The 27,836-nt window shown below is 32.1% G+C and overlaps 1 long non-coding RNA gene across 1 annotated transcript in view; it reads left to right on the top strand.

Annotated features, from left to right (window-relative positions):
* The window catches only part of LOC308635422, a 96,087-nt gene extending 76,960 nt beyond the window's left edge, over positions 1-19,127 (top strand). Inside the window, exon 3 of the long non-coding RNA XR_014019187.1 lies at positions 19,011-19,127. This is a non-coding gene — a long non-coding RNA (uncharacterized lncRNA). The remainder of the gene's footprint in view (positions 1-19,010) is intronic.
* Positions 19,128-27,836: the final 8,709 nt, after the last annotated feature.

Below are 27,836 nucleotides of genomic sequence, written 5' to 3'. Positions count from 1 at the left end.
AACTCTCGTTTGTAATGCAGCAATGATAAGAGAATCGTGAAGGTGATAGTGAAGACCAGAGTTTTGTTTTATGCATTTACAAAAGAATTGTAGCAAGCCAAGGCAGAGCATAGGGCTGAGTCAAAGGGTACTATCCTCTCACTGTCGGTCCGGTGGCACTTACTGCTTGGCTGTACGGAAAATTAAAAAGTAATAGTTACATTTGCTGGGGATGTGGTGTAGAAATCCAAAAGTACTCTATAATTTTATGAAGATTTTGTTAGTGTTGATTTTTCAAATTTTAATTTCATGATACTGTATAGAAAAACTAACTAAAAAGACTTCCTATTCACAGACTTCCAAAGCCAACACAGAGATAAAGAAACAAAAAGTATGTGAGGGGAACAAAAACTACTTTGAATCTAATAAACTTATAAATTAATTGTGATCCAAAACAACTGGCCCGTTCGTATTATTGGTAAACTACACTGATGCATTTTTTAAAAAAAATCTAAAGTCATGGTAAATAGCAAAAACATTCTAAATGAACAACTACTGTAGTAAGGCATATTTTATTAATAACATCAGAGCCATTTTAATGTTTTGGAGAGATTACTCTTTAAACATGATAGATAGTATAAAGTATTGACTAGATTGTATTTTTCCATATGTTTTTCAATTACAGTTAAGATTCATTTTCCTTTGGTTATTGTTTTAAATTAATTTTGCCATAAAACTATCTCATCACTGCTCATGTTGAGCTGTTTTTCTTTCTGCAACAAGTTTAATGAGTGTGATATATTTGACATTATAATTTATATTTAAGAAGTAATAAGTTAATATTGATGTTTAACACCAGGTCCAATTTTGAAAGTTAAAACTATAAACATGAATAATTTTGTATTTAAGCTATTAAAAATAAGTACTATATAGGTTCTGAGTCCTTTTATGTTTCCTATGCCTTTGAAAGTTTTGTTAGGAAGTTTGTTGACTTATTACATAGATATGTTGCAATAAGACAACATTCACTGGGCTGGGTGTGTGGAGCTCACAAGCCTGTAATCCCAGTGGCTAGGAAGGCAGAGGCAGGAGGATCCTGAGTTCAAAGCCAGCCTCAGTAAAAAGTGAGGCACTAAGCAACTCAGTGAGACTCTGTCTATAAATAAAATAGAAAATAGGGCTGGGGATGTGACTCAATGTTTGAGTGCCCCTGAGATCAATCCCTGCAACACATGCCCTGCCAAAAAGAAAACATTAACTTTGGCAGGTAACTATTTTAATAACCTTTCACTAAAGATAGCTGAAAAATAAAGGTAGGGCTTTAAAAGCATAATAATTTCTAATGAAAATAATACATGCTGAAAGTATTTTAACTATTTTAGAAATGGACACATTCAAGAAAAATAAAATAATTAATGGTTGTGGAGTTAATATATTGCTGAACACTATTGCTAGCATCAGCCATTATGAGATCCAAAGCTTATGCTCTGTTTCCTCAATTCTAAGATGTCAATATCTGTAAAAGGTACCATCGATTTAAAATCAGCTTCCCTGAAGGGGAAAAAAAAAAAAAGAAAAAACAGAAATAGCTGGTAAGTTTCTTTTGAAATCCATTGTAGGGTGCATCCTAATTTAAGAAATGTTAGAATGTGATGAAATATTGGCCTTAGATTAGAGCAATAGGGCAATTCATCTGTGCATATTCCAATATTCCGAAAGAAACAAACGCACCAGCTCTCAGCTGACAGATTTTCATTCAGAACGAATATTCTTTACCTAAAGTTTTTATGGCTCTGCTGCGGTTGTTGTAAATGGTGTTAATCACGAGCAGATACAAGTTAGTATCAAGGAATTGCATGATCACTTATCCCTTTGCTGTGAAGTTTAGGAAATGCATAAAACATATTCTGAAATTTCACACTATAGAGTAATATTCCATTTCTAAGTATGAAGAACGTGGGATTATAAAAAGCTTACAACGTTTCTTGGAAGAAATGAAAATCATTAGAATAAAAAATTATTATAAAATTTATTATCACCACCAGAGCTTTTCTTCCCATTAAGATTTGTCATAAGCAAGAGTTTTAGGCAGAAAGTGGAATCTGATTTTATGGAATAGATTGCATTCGAAGTTATATTCTTGAAATTTGAATTTGCAGAGCATAGAGGAAGGCAATAAGGCAAAAAAAATTAAAACACTAATAAAATAAACTTACTTTTATTAGCATATGAGGGCTTTTAAGAATAAAATAAATAGTTACAATTTATGGGAAAAGACTGGGTTGTCCATATTAATTTTGCCATATGTGTATTAATTATATTTATATAAAGTATTTAAAAATTTGTTCATGATTCCAAGGTTTACATAAGGTACCACATAATAATTTCTAGAAACAGCCCAAATCACTTCAGGTGAACAATTTAATGCTTACATTAGTGTGAGGAGTGTGTGTGTGTGTGTGTGTGTGTGTGTGTATCTTTGTCAGTGCAAAATTACCACTACTTTTTGATCTTATGGATAGGTGTAAAACAAGCAGAATGAATGAATTCAGATAGTCTTAGTTAAGCCTGTCTTATAGGCTTAATTAGGTATACATCATCTTAAAATACATGTGGCTATAAAAAGAGGCATAAGCAACTTATTGCCATTCTATTGTGGTGTTATTCACATTCCTTTGTGGGTGTCGTCGGTGAGTTTCTTTAAAGACAGTAACTATTACTTTCAGTTGTTTCTTCTTGTTGTTCTTCATGGTTAAACTCTGTGTGTGTGTGTGTGTGTGTGTGTGTGTGTGTGTTTGATAGAGAAAGACTGCATAATGGATTGGTAAATATTATCAAGTTCATAAAATAAAATCCCAAATCCAAACATAATTTTTAAAAATATCTGTTATTGTGCAACTAGCACTATAATATTATCAGAAATAATAAAAAGGACAGAAAAAATACTGACATTTTCCACTATCTTACTTACTTGTTTTATATTTATTTCCCTTTATTCCTTGACTTATTTATATGTGTTTTATGTTTAATTATATATAATATTAATTAAATTTTCAGTCTTTTTAATGTACTATTTAAAAATTTAAGATTATTTCATATCTTTATTTTTATTTATTCTTTTGAGTTATATATGACAGTAGAGTCTATTTTGACATATTTATTCAATAATGGAGTATATATTATTCTAATTAGGATCTCACCAAGACATATTCATATATGTTTATGGGAAGTCATGTCAGATACATTCTACTATCTTTCTTATTTCCATCCCCTCTCTTTTCCATTCATTCTCCTTTGCCTAATCCACTGAACTTCTATCCTTCTCTTCACCCTACCTTGTTGTGTGTTAACATCAACATATCAGAGAAAACATTTAACCTTTGGTTTGGGGGGGTTGGCTAATTTCATTTAGCATGATAGTCTCCAGTTTCATTCATTTGCTAGCAAATATCATAAAGTCATTCATTTTTTATAGCTGAGTCATATTCCATTCCTAATTTTCTTCATCGATTTGTCTGTTGAAGGGCACCTAAGTTGGTTCCATGGTTTAGCTACTGTGAATTGAGCTTCTATAAACATTGATGTGGATGCATCACTATAGTATGCTGATTTTAACTCTTTGGATGTATACCCAGGAGTTGTATAACTGGGCAAATAGTGGTTCCAATTCCTAGTTTTTGAGGAATCTTCATACTGCTTTCTAGAGTGGCTGTACCAATTTGCAGTCCCACCAGCAGTGAATGAGTGTACTCTTTTCCCCACATCCTTGCCAACATTGATTGTTACTTGTATTCTCAATTATTGCTGTTTTGGCCAGAGTGAGGTGAAATCTCTGTAGTTTTAACTTGTATTTCTCTATTTGCTAGAGAGATTTAACATTTTTTCATATATTTGATGACCATTCATATTTCTTTTTTTTTGAGAAGTGTCTGTTAAGTTCTTTTGCCCACTTGTTGATTGGGTTACTTATTCATTATTATAGTTATTATTATTTTATTTTTTTGGTGTTAATCTTTTTGAGTTCTTTATATAACCTGGAGATTGATGGTCTGATGTGTGGGTGGCAAAGATTTTCTTCCATTCTGTAGGATCTCTCTTCACGTTCTTAATTGTTACCTTTGGTCTGAAGAAGCCTTTTATTTTGATACCATCCAATATATTGAATTTTGATTTACTTCTTGTGTTTTAGGAGTCTTCTTGAAATAGTCGTTTTTTGAGCCAATATTTTTGGAGTGTTGGTTCTACATTTTCTTCTAGTGAGTGCATGGTTTCCAGTCTTTGAATCACTTTGAGTCGAGTTTTGTACAGGGTGAGAGCTAGGGTTTACATTTCATGTTATTACGTAATTTGAGATGATTTTAAATATTTTAGCATATTATTTATATCTGCTTCCACTGTATGCCATTGCATATCATTGAAACTTCCTTAAATATTTATTTTCTTTCTTAAATACCACCATAAAATGACATACTTTATATTTTAACTTCTTATATTTATGTGTAACTAGGAAATTTTGCACTCATGGCTGAAAAATAAAATGACAAAATAGTAGTTACAAAAACACATGAAAGCAACATTAGATGTCAAAAATTAATAAAACAGGCAAATGAAAAACAAATAGTCAGACATAGGAAGGTGCCACCAAGAAATTGCAGAATGGATGAGGATGTAGGTTAATAGTAGAATGTTTGCCTAGCATGTGCAAAGCCCTGGGTTCATTCTCCAGCACTGGCTCTTCAGGCCCTAAAGAAGGGAAGAAATAGCAGAATGAAGAGTTAACTAAGGATACACGTTGAGGGGCTGGAAATGTGACCTGGTGGTAGAGTACTTGCTCAACATAATGTGAATCCCTGGGTTCAATCCTCAGACAATACACCACACACACATACACACACATACACACACACTTCACTTTCTTTTCATATATATACATATTTCTCTCTATATCTATATATACAAAGATAGATATAGAGAGATTTTTTTCATTAATTTTATTATATTCATTATAAGAACAGCATTTTTCTATGTATTAAGTGCTTTGTGCTTTACAGCTACATGGAAAAAGAACACTTCAACTGAGAAACCTGCTAGATAGTTTTAATATATATTCTTCACACATTTGGTTTAGAATCATTTTTTATTTTTCTTGCCTATTTGAATGTGTTCATGTTATCAGTGGTGTGATATTCATGTTACTTGAGATAATATTTGTAAAACAAGGTAATTTATTACTGTTTTACAGGATTTTAATTCAATATATAAAATAAGACAGATCTCTCTTATAGCCAACATTTAAATGGAAATATTTTATTGATGTATATATAATACATTGGGTGGTTCCTTCTTATCTTCGGTTTACTTAACATGGTTTTGTTACCTTCACTTAGTCTGAACATGTTAATGGAAAAGTACAAGAAATAAACAATTCATAAGTTTTAACTTGCCATTATAAGTAGATGATGAACTCTTATGTTCTCCTATTCTGTCCTGTACGGACATGAACTATTGCTTTGTCCAGCATATATATTGCTGTGTATGCTACCTGGCCACAATTACTTGGTATTTGTCTTGGTTATCAGATGTGCTTTTGATATTTCAGGGCTGTGTTCAAGTAAGTCTTACATGATTGCCTAATATTAAGCAGTGATGCCTACCTACATTGATTTCACTTCATCTCATCACATAAGCATTGTATCATCTCACATCATCCCAAGAAGGATGAGTATTATACAATAAGAAATTTTGAGAAGAAATGACATTTACATAATTTTATCATGGTATTTTGTTACAATTATTCAATGTTACTGTTAACATCTTACTATATCTAATTTATAAGTTAAGCTTCATCAAACACACACACATGTATCTATATAATGTAGGATATTTAAAGTTCAATACCAACCATGGTTTTCTGCATCACAACCGGGAGTATTGGAATATATCTGTGGTACAATATACTTCTTTGAAACTGCTTAATGATTTATAATTTATCTCAGTCTTTCCAGGGTACTATACCAAAATTATCATAGACTTAGCAGTCTATAAATGATAGAAATTTATTTCTCATGGTTTTAGGGGCTGACAAGTCCAAAATCATGTGCCAGCTGATTTGGTTCGTGGTGTGGGCCTGCTTCTTGGTTTATCATGGTGCTTTATTTTTATATCTTCACATAGTTGAAAGGGCAAGGCCTATAGGGACTCTTTTATAAAAGCACAAAGTTCATTTATGAGGTCTCTTCCTTCACAATTTAATTACTCCAAAAAGCCTCACTAATTTATCATATATTGATGATAAGCCTTTGGTATATGACAATATATATATATCATATATTGACGATAAGCCTTTGAATATGACACAAATATTCAGAACAGAGCATAATTTATTCTGTAGTTTATATAATTTTAGTTTTATTTATAAATATATGCATAGACACATGAATGGTTCCACAGGGAATAATCTAAGTATGTTAAAAAGAAATATTTTAAATGAGTGCGTTCCACACAAAAAGTCTATGATCCACTTTGATAAACATAAGCAAGTATTAATTCCATTGCCTTATAGTGAATAAGTCTTACTTAGAATCTTAGTATCTTTGGCTTATCTCTATCAACAACTAAGATTTTACAAATCTTTATTTCTAGAGTTAATGCAATCAAATAATTTTTTATGAATTCCAAACATAAGATGCATGTTTATTATTTTATTCCCCAAGCATTCTAGTATGCCCAGACTTCAGGTGGCTATTTTTTACCAATCAAGTAGATAAATTAAATGCATGTCAACAACAACAGGATAAAAAATCAATTTCATAAAATTAAGAACATTTGAGAGGACAGTGGAATTGAAGATAAAATCAATACAGGTAAAATTAGACCTTAATGAAATAATAAATTTATTAACTATAAGGTAACATTTTTCTAAAAAAAAAAAGAAAATCCTTTCTATTTGTAATGAATATGGATTATTAATGTGATTGGAATTTGTATTGGAAAGATATTTTAAAAACTTTGAATGCTTTTTTGCTAATAAATTCTAAATCTGGATCATATTTTTAAATTTTTAACTTACTTCAAAATGAGTAATAGACCCCTGAAGATTAATAATTTCAAAATTCCTACAAAGAATGTTACTTAAAAAAGACTAAGGAATATGTATTATCTAGAGACCGTCCTCTCAAACCAGCATGTAATTATAGTCTCAGTGCCCACATACCAACTGAGAATTGCTAATCTGTAAAAGTAAATATTTGGAAATATTAAGGAAAATCCTAAAAGTGAGAGTACAGAGAGAAGTTAGTAGGAGAAAAAAATGAAAGCAAAGAAACTGGCTCTAGCATTTACAGAGTTAGTTTACATTCAATACATCTTTAAATTAAGTGTCTATTCTTTGGCAGGAAGGGTATGGGAAAAGAAGCACACAATGTTGTGCACCCAAATAACTTGATTTTAACTCAAATTTATGCTCTGTTAATATTATTTATGAATTACAGTGCATATACATATGCAAAAAACAAATTAGGTAAATATTCAAAGAAAATGCAATGCTTATAGCAAAATTCATAAATTATAAACTTAAAACAATGGATATGATCAATTCAAATTTAATACTTCTGAATGACATGTAAAGTAATATATATCATAAATAAATTTGAATCAATTGCAATTATTTACATATGTATATATGCACAGCTGTGTGTATATATCTATATCTATCTAGAAATGCATACATACTGATCTATATGTGTACATGGTAGAAAACAGGGATGATAGACCTGAGTGTAAAAAACAGCTATGCAAAGCAAAGAAAAAATGTCCAACAAATCATTATAAAATGAGCAGAGGAAAAGATAGGACTTAGAAATATGTTAAAAAAATGGTGGGCCTAGTTATCTAAAGTATTAATTAACATTAAATAGAAACTTAACCGGTAGTTATTTAAAATTTAAAGTTATGTTTACTGTTTGGGAAGGCACAATTTTATAATTTTATTCAAATTGGATATGAGCTTACCATTTGTCCCATTAACTCTAATGTTTGCATTTGAAACAAGTGAAATACGAGGCCAATGTTCAGAGAAATGAAAATGAGGATTTTCTTCACAGTGCCGTTTTTGGTACTTGATATAAACTTATTATATGAATGATATAATATGTGTACCTAGAAATGCATATATACCTATCTATATATGATATACAAAATACAATCTTGAACTTATTAACATGTATTAAATAGATACAAATAAATTATGTTTGACTGATGACCATGCTATATATTTTAGTTAAAAAGGCACATCATAAAGTTGAATGGTTGTATTTTGTAAAGTATAAATATTAAGATCATTATCCATGACATATAAATGAATATTTCCTGGAAGTTACTGAAGAGTATAACACAGTGACAGAGGAAGGCATATCTTTACTCAAAGTATAAATCACAGTAAGATATGGGAGGAAGAAAAAGCATACTTACAAAGTGTGGTCAGATCCCAGAAACAAAGTAATATATAGCCAGAATTTATAAGAAATTGAGAGCATAAGGCATGAAGATGGGAGTGGGGAGAATTGTAGGAAGAGAGTGCTAGGAAATGTAAGAAGTGAGTGTTAAGGTCCTGAGGCAGAAAAATGTTTGTGGTGGCTTAGAAGAAAAGAAAGAGAGGGAGGGTGTCTGGCCAGATAATGTGAGGATTACAAAGACATTGTTCTGGAGATTGGAAGTCATTGAATGGATTTAGCAGAAGTCTGTGGGATGCAGACTAGTCTCTTAAGGTCACTATGGCTTAAGAAGAACTCCCAGACAAGGATGACAGCAGCTTCTAATATCTTAAGAGACTATTATAGTAATCCAAGAAAAAATCATGGTGGTTTATACCAGAGTGATAGTTTTAGAAATGATGAACTGTGACAATATACTATTCCATGTAATATATGTATTATACTATTTAGTTTCTAGAATATTAACATAATGCATATTTTATATATGTGGTATCAAATAGAATATAAACAAAGACAAAACGATAAATGGATGCCTCACACACAAACTTGTCTCATGCATTTTTCATATTACAAAATATCCCAGAGATTATTTAAAGTGGATATACCTCATTCTATTTTATTATTACTTAATCCCTCATTGGGTAGATGTACTAATTTATATAACCACTTCCTTACTGATGAACATCTTCCATCTTCACCATTATAAATAATGCTGTAATGAATAGCCTTGTACCTGTTTCTTTTCATATTTTACCATTGTCTCTTTCAAGTAAATTCCTGGAAGTAGGATTACTAGGTCAAAAAGTAAATTCAAATTTAATTTTGCTACATTTTTCCATATTTTACTTATATATTTCTTTTCTTTCTCACTTATAGTAATTAATAAGAATTAATGATCATTAATTGCTATAGTTATGATTATTAATTCTTATTAATTACTATACATTCTTGTAGAATCCACATGGATTGCTGATTATTTGGACTTAAAGGATGAAAGAAAGATAAGAATAAACAAAGTTTTGGGAAAATGTCTACATATTTTTATTTTATTCAGTTTGAAGTAATTTAAATTTATGAATAAATGGCCACAACATTTAAATAGTAATAGGTAGATCATGTTAACATATTAGTGCAGAGCTAGATACTAAGGGTGGAGAGGGGACAGAGTCAGTTGAGGACTGTGCTATTGTCCTCAAAGTTAACCCCTCAGATCTGGAGCTGAGGAGGAAGGAACCAGGGAGGAGACTTAATGGAGTGGCAAGAGTCAGGGCAGAAACTAGGGAAGAACAGAGCTTTTAGGTCAAGTAGTGAAGGCCAGAATGCTGGACAATGGAAACTTATGAATTGTTTATTTTATAGAATTTTTCATTTAATTATTTCAGAAAAGGGTTGGTCATGAGTAACTGAAGACATGGAAAGAAAAACTCTAGAACAGGGCAGGCTAATGTAATTGCCCAACAGTGGTTTTTGATACCTAAAAGGGCTAGAAACATCAAATGATTTAGTGTTAACTGTCACTTTATTCTAAAAAACTTTCCCACCATTTCAGAAACAGGTGAATTAGAAAAAAAAAAAAATTCTAAACAACAAAAAAATGGTTTTTGAAGTTTTTTTTCTTTTTTTTTAAGAGAGAGAGAGAGAGAGAGAGAGAAAGAGAATTTTAATATTTATTTTTTAGTTTTCAACGGACACAACATCTTTGTTTGTATGTGGTGCTGAGGCTCGAACCCGGGCCGCACGCATGCCAGGGGAGCGTGCTACCACTTTAGCCACATCCCGAGCGCCAAAGTTTTTTTTTTTTTTTTTAATTGTACTTTTTAAAAAACATTGAGCCTTGTCTTGAACTTGCAGTACGTTTATTTCAGCCTCTCAACTGAGCAAGACCTATTGCAAAATAAAATAAAAATGGCTGGGATATAGCTTAGTGATAGAGTGCCCCTGGGTTTAATCCCCAGTACTAACCAAAAATATAGCCTGATTTATGGCATATATGAGTATTATCTGTGCAATTAAATGATGATCATTTGACATTTTCTAGTAGCTTTTTAAAACAATGATTTTTCTAAGTAAAAGAATAGCTTTCTTTAATTGGGCAGAAGTGTTCTTGGGTTGAAAGATACAATAATGCCTTTGGATATACAAGCAAAGTTAATAGTGCTATTAATCTTGTATTATTATATTTAAAAGGTAAGATAGTGAATATAGGAAATTTTTTGAAATTAAATGATCTAGATAAATATTTATGATTTTTCTATCTTACATTATAATGTTCAAAGAACATTTAAAATGTGAATTGTTTCAGGTGGAAACTGATGAAAATTACAAATACTATTCTAGTCCTATTGTGATGTGCTTTTAAAAAATTTTTAATATCAAGAATGTTTTAAAATACAAAATAAGATACAATGAGTGTGGAAAATATGACTAAAAGATAAATCTATATCCTCAATGAAAGTGAAACAAACAGTTCTTCCCTTCTGAAGTTTAACTCAAAAAATTAGGTAAATCTCTTCACTAGCAATATAATTTATAAAGTTCCTTTCAAAAGGTGAAAAATCAAGCATTACATGAATGAATATTTACAAAAACAATAATTCTTTTGTCTTTATTACAAACATTTCAAACAACATTTTTAGGACAATTACTTGAAGTTACAAAAGTTTTATTAAAAAATCTTTAAATCATTGTCAGCCAACAAAACAGGCGTATTTGGTAGAAAATGAAATATAGATGATGTGAGACTGTGTGAAAATTGAAAAATGACTCCAAGTTCTCCAAAACTTCAGTTTGCCTTCTTTTCTCACTCAATCCAGCAAATAAACAAACAAGTAAAAGAAAGATCACAGAAAGGTTCAAAACCATAAACATAAACTAAGCACAAAAATTACCTTTCTTTCCTTCAGGTGATTCTGTAAATTTTAAGTAAGCACCTCAGGCCATCATTCCTGGAACAAGTGATAAAAAATAATTCATACTCAACCAGTTCCACCTTTTGACAACTTTAAAATGTGTACTAATGTGCATTTGTCATTTACCCTCTTATTCTTAACCATGTAAGTGCTGCTATATTCTTTCAGGCCAATCTTTGAAAAAAATTATTTTTCCTTATTTGGATTATTGAACAGTAAAGGTCAAGTTTTTTTCCCCACAATATACAAAAATTTTAAGGTTTTTTTTTTTTTCAATTGCTGACCTGAAAAAGATTAGATTTAATCTTAGACAGTAACACTAACATCCAGCATGTAAAATCTTAAAGAAAAATACACATGATTTGTCACAATTAACTTTACAACTTCTTAATGAGCAAGTGGTACATTTTTTGAAGCTATAATTTGTGCATTCTTCCAATTTCTTAGTCTATTGTCTTGATTTGACCCTGCAAAATAGTCAGGGTCAACTGTTTCTCGTTTATAGCTTCTGAAGTTCATTGGCAATCTTTACATCCTTGATGGACAAACAGGATTTTGTGAAAGCCAAAAGATTCTTTAGTAATAGAAATATCATGTCATGCACAAAGCCCTGGGTTCAACCCCCACACATCAAAAAAATAAATAAATAAATAAAGGAAGTATCATGAAACTATAAAGCACACATATATCCAAACAGGAAACTAAAGCAACAGATATTTTTTTAAAACTTCATCATAAAATTAAAAAATTAGTTCCATTATTGAATTCTTTGTTTGCTTTTTAGCACTGGATATTGAACCCAGTGAAGCTTTTTACTTTTTATTTTGTGACACAGTCTCGCTAAGTTGCTTAGGACCTCACTAATTTGCTGAGGCTGGCCTCAAACTTGCTATCCTCTTGCCTCAGCCTCCTGAGTCATTGGGATTTTAGAGGTATACCACCGCACTCAGCTGATAAAGATTTTATGTGAGAAAACAGTGTGCTTAGAGTGAAGACATAAATTTTTTAGTATCCATTATGCACCATCCTACTTAATTTTTTTCCAAATCCAGATTCAGAATGTTTTGTCAACATGCTTTATTTGAAAAGAATAAATCGGATAACTAAAAACATTTTCTATCTGAAACATGAATTTACTTCATATGAGATAGCATAGTTCTAATTGGAGGCTTGTTTTCTTTTAATTAAGGATGTAGGATCAGTTTGAATTCTCTTACTTGAGCATTAAATTAAACCATTCAATGTGTAAACCATTTTCATATGTTTTTTGTATTTGCTTTAAGATATATATATATATATATATATATATATATATATATATATATATAATATATACAACATCCTCATGGTTGTGGAAACTTCAAAAATGCAGGATGTATTTGAAGTATATTTATGTTTTGGAAAGGCCTCTAAATATTTTACTTTTATTTCTCATGCATATTCTATAATGATTGGCCTCAGAAATTAAGCATTTTAGTAGTTGACATTCACTTCCTTGTTACTTAATTAAATGTGAATATGATGACTCAGAGGATCCAATTCTTTCAAACTTCATCAAGTATATTTTCTTATCATTTTGAAGAATTCATCAACTGTCTGAACCTTCTATTTTTAAAAATTGAAGTTTGCCTGTAATATGATATATATCATGATGTTCTTTATGTGGTTGGTTGAAGAAAGTTTTTGTTTTCTATTATAAATTGCTTCATCACAAAATGGCATGATTTAATGGAAAGAATATGGGATCAACCTGGTCATGAAATTAATTTGACTCCTTACTCTCCATATTTGTGTCATTGAGAAAGTAACTTCGCATTTTCTAGCCTCACTTTCCTAATATGCAATATGAGCATGATAACAACGATACTTTTTATTTCATATATGAATGAAAAGAATTCCATGTAAAAGGTCCACCTGAAATATATTGACCAATTAATAATGCTAGTCACATTTATTTTGATGTTATTGTTATCATGAATAATTGTGTTCTGATTTAGCCAAATATTTAGTAACTCCTGTTCTGGATTTATGTGTTTGAGAGGGAGGCAGACATGTCAAGGTAGCCATGAATTTTGATGAGGAGTAAATAAGATGCTAAGAAAAAATGGGTGGTATTCTCTGCATACTGAATCTCAAATTGGAAGTCAGAATGCAGTATTCATTTCTGACAATTATTTGTGTTTTGAGTGTTAGCATGGTTTCTAGTCATGCTTACCACAATATAATGAAGTCAAAGCGTAGCTGCTTTAGTTGAATATCTGGGAATTTAAATGCCATTGAGAACATCATTATAATCAAATGATATACTCTACCCAAATAGCAACAGCTTGCAAATATGTCCTGGAATTCTGACTGCTTTCTTAGTTGTGCAGTTATTATATCATACATAGAAAAGAGGTTTCAAACTTTAAAATTCTATAAACAAAATTTGGTGTTTTTAAAAAAAATTGTTTATTTCTTAATATCATGTAAAACTATGTAGTGTACATAAAAAGAAAAACTATTTTGTTGATTAATTGATTGATTCATCCTTTCTTTTTGGTTATACATGATAGTAGAATCTGTTTTTATATAACTATACCATCAGGAACTATATCATGTTTTAGTTAGATCCCCATTATTGTGGATGTAATGATGGTGGGAGTCACTGTGGTGTTTATGTATGTACATAGAAAAATTATGTCAGATTCATTCCACTGTCCTTCCTTTTCCTATTCTCCCTACCTTTCCTACATTTTCCATTATCTAAACCACTGAATTTGTAATCTTCCTCTCAACCCGCTTGCCGTGTGTTAGCTTCTACATATTAGAGAAAATATTCAACCTTTGGTGTGGGGAGCCATTCTGACACGTGATTGGGTGACTCCCATTAAGGGCCTGAGGCGCTTTGGCTGTGTCGAAGCTTTCCCGACCCTTTCCTGATGAGAGAGCCCATCCGTGTGGGGGTGTGCCTGACCACTGACCCCGGGGACCCAATCACTGACCCTGACCTTGGAGTGCAGCCCCCCCCAACCTTCATTGGATGGAATTCTCCCCTGAATCTCTTGTTCCCCAAATAAAAGGCTACTCCCAGGCGTGTTCGCTCTCTCTCTCTCCTGCTAGCCCAGAGTAATCCTCGCTGCCCTGCTGGGCGGCTAGAGGTGGGAACCAGAGAGGTGAGCCATCTCGGACCTAGCAATATAAAGAAGATAACTGGTTTGTGTGTTTTATTTCGATCTCTTCTAACTAACTTTATGCCTAGAACCTCATTAATGAAACCACTGCGCAGGCCGCGTGGTAGACTTTGGCTTTTGGGTGCTGGCTTATTTCACTTAGCATGATAGTCTCTAGATCTATCCATTTGCTGGTAAATGTCATAAAGTCATTCTTCTTTATGGCTAGATAATATTCCAATACTACATTTTCTTTATCCATTCATCTGTTGAAGGCACCTAAGTTGATTCCATGACTTAGCTGTTGTGAATTGAGCTGCTATAGACATTGATGTGGATGTATCACTCTAGTGTGCTGATTTTAACTTCTTTGGATATTTACAGAGGAGTGGGATAACTGGGTCAAATGGTGGCTTTATTCTTAATTTTTGAGGACTCTCCATATTGCTTTCTAGAGTGGTCACACCAGTTTGCAGTCCCCACCAGCAATGAATGAGTGTACATTTTCCAATCATCCTCACCAACATTTTTTGTTACATGTATTCTTCATAATTGCCATTCTTACTAGAGTGAGATGAAATCTCAATGTAGTTTTAAATTGCATTTCTCTAGTTGCTAGAGATGTTGAAATTTTTTTAGATTAAAGTTTCTAACTTTAGAAAATTTAACACATATGTAAAAGTCACTGATCACATTGAGTTATATCTACTCACTTAGCTCGATACATAGATATTTTAATTAATTAACAACAAGTAATACTGTGCTAGCCAATGAAGTCAAGTTGTCATAAAATGTTTTATGTGTTTGATTGAATCAAAGAGAGGAAGAATTGTCAAAGAAGGACTAGTGATAAATAGTTACTATCTCCAATTAACACTCAACAAGTGTCTCTGTAAAAGACAGAATAGTGACTGGTGAAGAAAGGACAAAAGAGAGTGTCTAGGTATGACAATTATTAGAATTCATTGGAAATTAATCCAATAAATTCTGACTTTGACATTTGTACTTAAAATAGTTTGGTTCTTTAATAAAAATTTTAAACTTTCTGATAACACTGTAGCTTATATTAGTAGTTGTATTAATAGATACTAAATTTATTTTCATTAAAATATCACTAACCTTATCATCATAAACAGGTTTGGTTTATAAATAATACCATTCAAAGCTTATTGTGTTTGTTGTTGCTGTTGTTGTTGGTGGTGGTGGTGGTTTTTGCTTATTATTTGTGTCATAGAATCAAATCTTCCTAATGTGGCATATGTGGAAAGATTATATTCTAGATGAATCCTCATTTTTTTTCCTCAGCACTTGGAATTTTAAAAGCCATTTGGCTGTAAGGGGTATAGGAATTCAAGAGCCACTACCACCAGCCATTCCTGTGGTGGAGCAAGATATTCATCCTGAGAATGAGGCTCCTTCAGGTTAAATAGAACTGGTTTTCATTGATTGTCTTCCCTAAGCTAAAAGAACAAGTCCATGCACACACATCACTGGTTGGAGTGAAAGGATACCATAAGGACTTGGATGTTGACTGGAAGCATTACTGGTTCCCTCCTTGCTCCTTATTTTTGGTTTGGCTCCAAGATTATAGTTTTATATTCTCTAGGAGGTTAACTAGACAAATTGCATGTTTTATTTCATTAACCAGAAAAATGACCTAAGATGTCAATACGATGCTTTTAATTGAAGTTTCTCTGGTTGGTTTTTAAATATTGCTACCTACTCCAAGCTTATAAAACACTAGATAATTACTTCAAAATAGGATTATAATATCAGGATTAAAAACTATTTCAAAATTAGCCAGGGGTTAATTATAATTTTTACCAAATTTTGAGTAATCGAATCCTTTTTCTAGTGACCTTCATTAGCATTTCTGATAACACTGTTACTTGGAAGTTATCTTGACAATGAATATTTTCATTGATTTAATTATAATATCAGTAAATGCACCCATGCAGAAGTTGTAAACTTGCCAGTTAACAGAGTGTCAAACGGAATGGAAACTGAAACATAAGACCTTATAAGCAGCCAACACCCAGGTCTCAGTCTTTAACAAGAATTTCCATCCCAACTATCATGCTAGTCAAACTTCATGAGCTTCATTAAACTTGTTAAGGAAGGAATCAGCCATCACTAGTATTAGATCAGATGTAGAAAATCAATTCATTCATTCATTCAAGCATTCAGCAAATATTGTTTGAGTAACTCTGACTCTAAGGGATTGACTGTGCATGCCATTGATTGCATAGATAAAAATGAACAGCCAAAACAATGAGAAGATAGGCTCCATTGACAAAAGGAGTAACATGTTGACAGTGAGAAAATGCCATTGAATTAAAATTACAGACTCTTATACACACACACACACACACACACACACACACACACACACACAGAGTTTCAACCAACAATTGCCTTCATCTAGTAGTTGAAAAAGTAGCAGAGTACTTAGCTATACATAGAAACTTCACACGCTAACAAGATCAGGTTAGGCATGTGACTAAAAGGGACTTGAACTTATCTTTTCTAAATGGCTCAAGGAAATATAAGAAAAAGTTCTGACCAATATAGTCTCATAAACGTTAAGGCAAAGTATAATCTCCACCAAGGAGTGCATAATGAAGAAATGATGTTTTAAAAAGAGATTGTAATATATGCAGAAGGAAATGAACATCAAACATATAAGAATTTTAGGGGAAGTACTGAAAAGATATTTTGAAAAGTACATTGGAAATTTTAAAAAAGCAACAGATTTAAGAAATAGCAGTTAAGGTATTATCAAAAGTGTTAATGAGGGTTTATAGAAAAAGGACATGACAAAATGCTTTCTAAAATAATTCTCAAAAATAAATTAGAAAATAGCACAAGTAAAAAGTTATTACAAAGGACATGAAAGATATAGACAGTTGAAATTAGACAAAGATGTGTTAAAGGAGTACACAGAAAAAGTAAACAAATGGAGAAAAAGCAACATCGAAATTTAATACTTCTTAGTAAAATTCTCAAATCTTCAATCAATTCTTTACATTGAAACTTTCATTTAGAAATATTAATATATAAACTGATCCTTTGAAATTCTTGAATAGCAAGGATTAGTAATCATATGATCACAAAGGGAAAAAAAATCATACACCAGAAGTAAGGGTGATATTAAAAATCAGAACAGACATATCAACCAATCTGAAGGAGGATGGGTTATAAGCACTCCATGCTGCTGTGGTCTCATAGTTCATAATTTCCATTGAGAGCTAGAAGTTTTGCTTTTTTGATGTGAGTCTGTTATGAAGTGATTTATACTTCAATCTGCCTCTTCTCACTGTGTATGAGATTACAAGGGTAATCTCATTGGGTAACTTCTCCCGTTACTATTCTCTGTGACAAGTTTCCAGTTTACACAAAATAAATCTACCATATTCTGACTTATAAGGGAAGTGAGGACTTTATGGCTTTTGAACATAAAATACTAAGTAAGCAATTATGTTTTTAAGATTTGTAGTTTTTATTACAAGACATTACGCTTATTTTGATTAAAATGGTCAGTGGGCTGGGCTTGGTAGTGCACACCTGTAATCCCTGTGGTTTGGGAGGCTGAGACAGAGGATCAGGAGTTCAAAATCAGTCTCAGCAATGGTGAGGCACTAAAGCAACTCAGTGAGAAACCTTTCTCTAAACAAAATACAAAATAGGGCTGGGGGTGTGGCTCAGTGGTTGAATGCCCCTGACTACTTCAATCTCTGGAACCAAACAAACAAACAACAAAAAAAAAAACACAGTCAGTTGCCTTAAGAAGCATCTCTACTGGAGATGCCTTCCATAAATGATGAAACATCTAACTAGAGGCACAGAGAAACTATTCCACACCCTTTGCAGATGGGAGATCTCTCAATCTGAAGATACCTTCAGATATTTGTCTTCTTTGTCATCAGATCATTGTAAAAATGTAATATTTTCTTTTATCACTACCTTTAATGAATCTCACAGTATTCAAATATATGCTCTTTATGTTGAACATAATATGGGTATGCATAACTTGAGGGATATAGAAAGATAAAATGACTTTCTCGATGGTGCTAGGACACAAAAAAGCTAACTTATTAACTCATCAGAATATTATTAAGTTAGTTTTATAATTATCATATAACGAGGAAAAAACAAATATACACTTCCTATATTTCTTAGTATCCTAGATATATTTGTTAAAAAATATGTTATTAAGATCACTGTGAATGTGTGAACATTAATTTACTTGGGAAGTAAAAGGTGATATGTGGCCTTGCTTCATGCACATTTCAATGTAATTTTGGAGGTTCTGATGATTTTTGCTTCACATATAAATATAATTTTTAAATATTCTTTGTAATATAGTCACTCAGTCTTCAGAGACTTCTTGTGCTCAGGAAAATAATCTAGCATTTTTGTGTTACATAAATTGTACCAGTTTATTTGATAATAAAACACTTAAAACTTTTATTTTTTAGAATCGAATGCAGCAAACATATAAATGAGAGACCAGAGATAAATAACCTGTGGATATTCTTCTCATGTGATATTAATTCTGAATGAAGCATTAAGACATCAAATAGAGGTGTACAACTGTAAGTATTTTCAAATGAATTTAGATGTTTTTGTTGTGTTTTGATAATGTCTATGTGCTACACTTTCACAAAATTGAAGACTAAAATATGTAGAATAGTAGCAGTGATTTATAAAAGATTGTAAATACCCAAAACATGAGCTGACAACACAATAACAATGTGAAAAAAATCATCCTGGGTATAATCACTAGATTATAGAACAAATATCTGAGATGACCACAAGTGAAGGACAAAAATAGAAACTGTTTATAGTCAAAGTGATCTTGGCCAGATTATACTTAGGAATGAGACTGTTTCTGATAAGAAAGTAAAATAATTGTAAAGCCATGCTTTGAAGGATGATAATATTTCCATGAATAAGAAATGCAATATGAGTTATAGGATTAGGAAACTAGAATGAGAGGATTTTATGGAGCATGGTTTTTAAGTTTTGATGATATCTTTTATGTATAGAAATATCAATGACTATGAAACAAGTTCAATTAACAGAGTGCTGCAACTGTACCTAAATCTGTGGTCAAGTCTCCCTTACCCACAGCATCTGCAAATTAATCACACAAACTCTTGCATTCAGAAAGAGAAAAGTCTTGTACACTGACCTGAGGGCTTGATTTGATCAATAAATAAATACTTTCCTCCTAATATTCTACAACACTTTACTCTAATTCAAGTTTAAGTGCTATTATGATTGGTGAAAGGTTGAGTTTGATAGCAGTTTCATTGTTTGTGGCTTATTCTGTTTCTTAGGTCACACTGTCTTTAATCCTGTGACTTAAAAAGGAAAATATAACCTCAGAGGGAAATACACAGAGATTACATAATAATAAAACATTAAGACCATAAGGGCTTTTTTAGGATTTGAAATCATGTGTAGACATTCTTCTTGATACTTGAATGGAGCACACCAGAATGGCATTCTGAATCAGCCAGAGACACCTGCTCAACCGATGGCTTCGTATTTTGAATATTTCCCCAGCCTACAAATATGTCTTCTCTTGTTTCATTAGCCAGAAAAAAAAATCAGATAATGAAAGATCTTTTTAAACATCCTATGACATAGAGCATATTTTTTCCCAAAGTGGAACATGTGATTTTGAAAAGCCCTGATAAGGGAAACAATTTAAATTTCATTAGTTTATTCATAGATTCAAAGGTATTTTACTTCATATAATATAGGAATAACAGCATTTCTACTTTAAAATTTGAAAATTCTATTTATGGTAATACTTTACATATATACAAGACTGGGGGCAATGAATCTAATTTGTAGATTAAATGGATAGATAAAAGTTTCAGAATCATTTTAAAACTTACTTTTCTTATCTAAGTCTTATAAATTTTTTCTTGTTCCACAAAACGTGTATTTAATATATGGCTGAACAATTAAATTGATTCAAAGCCAAATTAGAAACAAGACAAAATCAAATTTATTTAATGCCTTAATTGTCTTTCTCAAAAAGGAATTGAAAGACAACATATAAAAAATTAACATGTATTTAAGGAAATTAACATGTATTTTAAAATATAATTTGCCTAGGTCAGACTCAGAGAATTTTCATAAAAATATGAAATACAGAAATTAAGTAAAATTATTTTAATTAATATTTTTGCTGATTTGTGATTGAAGAAAATTTGAGTTACTTAGAAACTATCTGCTAAAATCGCTCACATCATTTATCAGAACCAAGTTATTAAATACTTGGAGAAACTATTTTCAGTGACACTAAATATCAAGTGATAATTGAAACCATACAGTTTATTTAATACACTTAACTTTCTTAATACAATGTTAAGTCTAAATAAGTTTCCCTTTGATCTAATTATTTTGTTATATCTGCATATCAATGGACACATTTGTATTTTAATAACCATGATTAGAAAGATGACTGTATAAACCTCATTTATACTATGAAGATAATCTGGTGTAAGAAATGCTTTTTATTAGGCAAAATCTATCAAGCCCTCTAGTGGTATTAATATATAAAATATTGCAATGCTATGTTTGCTTGATAAAAGAGGGTTGGTTGGTTTGTTTTTTCCTTAAGTGCAGGTATTTAACATTTTCTTGACGTTATCTTTTTGCAAATTCTTATGTATTCTGGCAGGTAATTTGTATAATACTTTAGGATTTTCTTCTAAAGGATAAAAGATGTTAAATGCCTAGACTTAACATTGGAGAAGTGAATAGCCCTCTAGGTGATAAATCATAGTTTTTGAATTAGTAACTATTATTGTTGTGTCTAATGTTAAAAGATATTGAGTTGTTTATCCATATGCATGCATAGATGATATGTATGCATTATCTATGTGTGTGATAGTAATTATGTTTTCTTAAAAGAAAAATAACAATGTATAAACTTAGAGGAGTTCATTTGAATAAACTACACAATGAAGGATGATCAGTAGCTAAGCTTTTCTTTGAAATTAGTACTGAGATCTTTTATACCATTTAAGATCTAAAGGAAACTAATGGTTTTATTCATACCTAGAAAGTTTTCACTGAGTTGCAGGATTTTGTTTATTTATTTATTTATTTGCTCTTATTATAGAAGGCATGCACTTAAAAGAAGAGCTTCAGTTGGAAGATCTATAAAGTGCATTTCATATTAAGGAGAGAATTTTTACTTCATGACAGCAGTATTTTTATTTATTTCTTATGAAAAAAGTTGAATTATTAACATTTGATACATATAGCCAGAGGAAACCAAGCAATATCAAATAATAGAAATGAAAAAATAATACTGAATAGTTTAAAACTCAAAGATGGGTCTCAAAGAATATTTATTCTCAAACATAAATGTCTTGACTAATTAACCTTTGTTTCAATTTTTGATTCTGAAATCAGTATCATGGGGCAACCACACAATATACTGTGGCAGAAAGTACCATCCTAGGTTTTGGAATACCAACATCACTTCTTAGTTCCTTGACAATTTTTTGCTATAAGATGAACATAATCACAGTCTTACCTCATCTCACCAACCCCCCAGCTTTTATGAGGCTGATTGCCTTTCCTTAGCAAAAATTCTCATTATCTCATTCTTCCCACTGAGGAATCCATGCAGTTCGTGAACATGTTGCCTCCTTTGGAACATGGAAACATTTGTGTCCCCTCATTCTTAGTTATCTCTAATCAAAACTGATTTAAAACAAAATAATCAATCCCATTGGCCAATATATCTACTATCTACCCTTTCACAGTGTAAATCTACCAAATTTCAAATTTATAATGGTAGAGGATATGCATTCTTTACTCATTTAAAAATTTTGCTTACATTTAAAAATTTGAAGAATTTTATGTTCAATATTTGTATATGTAAAACTCATATAGGTACACATCTTCTCTCAGTTTTTCCTGGTTTTCTTTCTAGCCTCTTGGGTTTGAATTATTACAATCATGTATGACTAATTTTTATCACAGACATTAACTCCAAGAAGAGAACAACAACAAAACCCATAATACTCTGAAACCTGGTATATTTTAGAATCAACCTTTTATAAAAATAAATAACTTTTTGGAAGTTAGATTTTGGGGCTGGAGTCAGTATAGCCTTGTCAATGTACCCAAATATATCTGTAGATTACACAGATTTGCAAGGTCACAATATTTTCATTGTGAAGTGAGTAAGTTGTATTGTAGAAATTTCTAACATGTCTTCTAATGTGAGGATTTTCTACTTGTAAATTATGGAACCACTCATAAGAAGGAAGGGAAATACTGGTTAATAATACTGGTTAAATTATATTACTATATTTCATGTATGTATGAATATATAACAATGAATCCCATCATTACATACACTAAAAACATCAAAAAAAGAGACAATATCATCATATAAAATAATGGAAGCAAAATATTGTATTGTCCATGCTCAGTCTTATTCCATCTTCTTCCTTGGTTGTCAGAGAGAACCTGACCTGGAGAGAACTGAGCTGCCAGGTATCTGAATAGCCAGTTGAAACAATAATCCTAAAGGAAAATAATAGTCAATCTTTTAAAGACTTATGCAGATAATATAAACAAAAGACTAAACCAGAGAAAGAGAGTCTTTTCTGTTCTACTTTCCCTCATGGAACAGTGCTGGCTGAAGTTCAGGTACATCAACATGAATTTGATGGTCATCTCATTACCAAGGGATCCCTGAACACAAGTCTCCTATTGTCTTATGGAACCAGGGATCAGAGCAGAATATGGGTATGTTTGTGGGGAGACAGGGCTGGGGTGGATAAGGACTGAGTCAGCCTAGAGAAAAGTATGTTCATCATAGTTCCCTACTTCCTTTGGTAAGGAAGTCTCAGAAGAGGCATCTGAGGCAGGCCCATATGAAGAGGGCTCTGAGTGAGGTTCTGTGTTGTAGACCCAGAGGTATGCATGAGTATGGCTGGCTGCTGGGGACCTGACACTTGACTGCAGCTACCTTCACAGACTGCAGTGCACTGGCTGTGTACCAAGTCTGGTATGGGGACAGCAGATTTTCCCTTGAAATCTGTAAGGTAGTCTGTAATTGCCCATGGGCAGTCCTGAGAAATCACGTGTAGGGTTTTGGTATTGAGCCAGTCTTCACCTTGGTTATCATTTTACTTGTCTACTTCCTCTTGAATTTAAATTAGGGAATGAAATACAATAAAATTTTTCATTTACTTAGAAAACTGTGTCACATAAATAGCCTTATTCTAGAAAATAAAATTTATAGAGGGTCTCGCTTGGCTTGACATGAAGTGCCAATCATACTAAGATAAATCCCCACCCTCAAATAATTTAGTGTCTATGGAGGAGTTCAAAGAAATAATATTTAAAATATCATTATACAAGCAATAATATGATAGTATTGTGCAGTGCTCGGAATATGCCAAGCTGGCTCAAAATGGCTTACTTTATCTTCACAACTAATTTCTTATTTTTGCCCTGTGATTTTCTTCCATTTTGTCCATGTGAGAACAGAGACTAAGTAAGGTTAAGAGGGGTTAAGTAACCTGTCCGCTGGTAAATGGTGAAGCTGCATCCACAGGCCATGCACTTAACCACTGCATTTTACTTCTATTTAAAAATGCCTGAAATCTAGAGGTGTGCATAAAATATTAGGAGAAAACAGAGTAAAGGTACTAGGTTCATGTGGTAAATTGAGTATACCTGAGCTGTGGTGTGGAGGTGGGGGTCTCAAATTGAAAGGCAGTTAAAATACAAGGGATCAAATCAGCTCTGTGTTTTAGAAAATAAAAGAGGCTGAGGATGTAAGGAAGAATTAGATAGAGACAATGAGATGGATCTATTGAGGTGGCAGGATCACAACTTGACAGGTTACTTCAAGCTGGGTGTCGTTAGTGACATAGAGCCAGGAACAGTAGAAAGTAGAAAATTTCTCACATATAATCTTATTTTGACCCTCAAATTGAGAAAAATAACAAAGGTGAAAAAGATTTTTTGCTTTGGGGATCTGAGAATACACCTGTTAAACTTCCAGATATAGGTGGATTGCAGACAGTTAAATAAGTGAATTAGTAACTAGAGAAGAAACAGAGCCCTGAGGAGTATGGCTACCTACTGAGAGGGCAAAGAAAATGGTGCCTGAAAATGGAGCAGAACAAGGAGTGTCAGTAAGGCATAGTTTCAAGGGAGTTTCACATGAAGATTATGAGCCCAGTGTAAGAGAGATCAGTTAAGATCAAAACTGAGCTGGGCCTTGGAACTGACACCTACTAGGTAACAGGCTTGCCTTCTTTAGGAAGGGAAGGATGGTAGGGTGGGGCTGCCTGATGGTGGTGAATTAAAGTGTGAATGGACAGCGGTGGAGCAGAAACACGTTCAATGTGAAGGAAGAAGAGAGATTTGATAGTGACTAGAAGATAGGATGGCATGAAGGAATGACTTCTTTTTGTTTGTTGGCTTTTTGGTTAAGTGGATTTTCTTTTCTTTTTAGTGGGGGAGACATGAAAGTCTAGCGAGTACCGGGAAAGAGAAGTTAAAGAAATATGTAGAAAAACTAAAACTGAAAACATGTTTTACAGAATAATCAAAAGACGAGATGCAGGTAGAAAATGGATTCAGGGCCAGCTTGGATTCAGCATCCCCACCACTAGATTGTTGAATGACTCTGGCAATGTCGCTTAATTTCTCAAAGCTTCAGCTTCCACATCTCTAAAATGTGGATTAAAAATAGCATCAATCTAACAGGGATGTTATGAGGATTAGTCATTATAATAAATATGAAATTGATTTACAGTGAGAACTTACTGTAATGTTTCCTGATATTTTTAATTAGGGAAATCAATGGGCATCATCAATAAAGAAGCCTGGGAACCAGCATATCACTGAAGACTGGAATAAAAGGGAAACTATTGGTACTTCTTAAGGATAATTTGTAAATATACTCAAGGAGATGATACTTAATTATCTCAGTGATATTAACAATTCTCCTTCCTCTTAAAACAAAATTACAGGTAAAAAAAATTGGTTTAAAATTATAAATTTACGGGGCTGGGGATGTGGCTCAAGCAGTAGCGTGCTCGTCTGGCATGCACGTTCGATCCTCAGCACCACATACAAAACAAAGATGTTGTGTCCGCTGATAACTAAAAAATAAATATTAAAATTCTCTCTCTCCCTCTCTCACTCCCTCTTTTAAAAAAAAATTATAAATTTACATCTGATCAATTCTAATGTGTTTGGATATAAGATCCCTTTTATCTTAAAACTATAAACATCTGTTAGATCCAATGATATTTGAAATCATTTTAGATGTACATTGTGTGGTACATCTTTTTTTCTATAAGTTAGGTGGCAGTCTCATATGACTCAAATGTTAAACTTGATGAGGATTCTTTCTTAGGAGAAGAAGAAACAACCTAATGTGGCCCTTTAAGTAATGATAGAAAAATCTCCTTAAAACAGCCAGATTTACAAAGAGTAGTCAAGTTATCACACCCACTTCCTAATCAGTCTCACACAAGAGAAAGACAATTTTAGTGAATATGATGATTAAAACAAAATTATAAACCACACTAGTCAAAATAGCAAGCATATTACAAATCTTACTATGTGAAGTATGCATTCAGGTGAACTCATCCATTATATATACAAGCAGTCACTAAAGGAAGTTTTTTGAATGATTCTATATTGATTGAAATGCTTTCTAGAATTCTTCTATTTAAGAATACCTGAAAAATTGGAATCACATTACTTTTTTTCCACATTCAACTTTAGTTATTATCCTTTCTCTGAGAATTAGTCACAAATTTCCAGATAATTCAAAGTAATTTATAGTGAGCTTGAAAGGTACTAATGAAGCTTGGAAATAAAAATAGTAGTGTTATAGTAATAGAACTAGTTTTCTTATGTATGTTTTATAAATGGACATTTTCTCAGACTATGCATATACTTTATGCCTTTTATTAAGATTTCTATATGCAATCCTATCACTTGTTCCTAAATGAGAACAGTCCTGTGCTTACTTTCATTTAACTTGAACTACCTTTTTTTCCCTTTTTTGTTTTTGTTTTTGTTTTGATGATTCTGAGTTAATTTAGCTTGGTTTACTGTTTGCTTAGAAATTGAAAGCTACAAATAATCTCAACTGCAATAGATGGAAGCTGCACCAACGGAAGGGTAATATCCAATCTAAGTATGCCAATTCCTAAATTTTGTCATATTTATGTCTGCCTTATTCATGCTGATTTATGAGCTCTGCTGTGAATCAACATCAGTTATTCTTAATTGTATATAGTATTCATTCTAATGTGATTTTCTCTATTTTAAAAAATTTCTACTTTTGCAAAAACTGGCAGCATATGAACAATTTATACCTCTTTGGAACTGTTACTTGTTTGAGGGGTGACCTGCTTCTTTGGGGAAATAAATTTTAATTAATAAATAGGACACTTTTCATCACCTTCAATAACATAGCTTTTAAGAGAATAGAAAACAAGGCTGGTGACAACTTCTTGGGCCTGGCATCCCAAGAGGGACCCATGATAAAGCAAATAAAGGCAACTTCTACATCTTTCCAAGCTTCTGTCCCTGTTTCAAATTTCCTTCTCGTTTTTTTTTTCTTTTTTTTAACTACATCCTTATTGCTAGAAAGAATTTTATGTGCCATCAAGTTTCTTACTATTTACTTTCAAAATAAAAATAAATTATTAGAGTGGTAACATTCCCTACAACTAAAGAAGCCTTATCAAACTTACAGTGATATTGAAATTTGATTGTTCAATACACAATCTTTCTGGGGAGCGGGAGTGATCGATTTTAATTTGCTACTTTTTAGTGTCAGCACAGTTTTACTATGTAGCTTTCAATATGCACATAAACCGCAGTGGTACTAAAACATGGTAAGTCAAATTCTGATCATTTCTTTTGTCAAAGAAGCATGATCTTAACTCATGAGTCGCTGTTAAATATAAGTGTAATGTGGAGGAAAAGTGAAAATACATTATGAGGGTTTTTTTGGCCAATTTGTATAATTTTTCAGTTAAGCAGTCGTAAATCAAGGAATATTGTATTTTTTGAGGCTCATTAAAGAGACATTATACATCAGAATAGTGAAGTCGTCAGCATAATGAAATGATGAATGCCTGTAACTATCTGTATGTAAATGATGTGAGACAGATTCAGGGTGTTACAAAGGAGAATAACAATCTGTCTGACAGTTCCCTGTAGGTGCAGTTGCTGGATGCTGGTGACAGATGTTAAATGCAAACCTCCTCAATGGCAAG

This window comes from Spermophilus citellus, assembly GCF_964194105.1.
Source record: "Spermophilus citellus genome assembly, chromosome: 16".
NCBI classification, from domain to species: Eukaryota; Metazoa; Chordata; class Mammalia; order Rodentia; family Sciuridae; genus Spermophilus; species Spermophilus citellus.
This window is presented reverse-complemented; position numbering and strand designations above follow the sequence as displayed.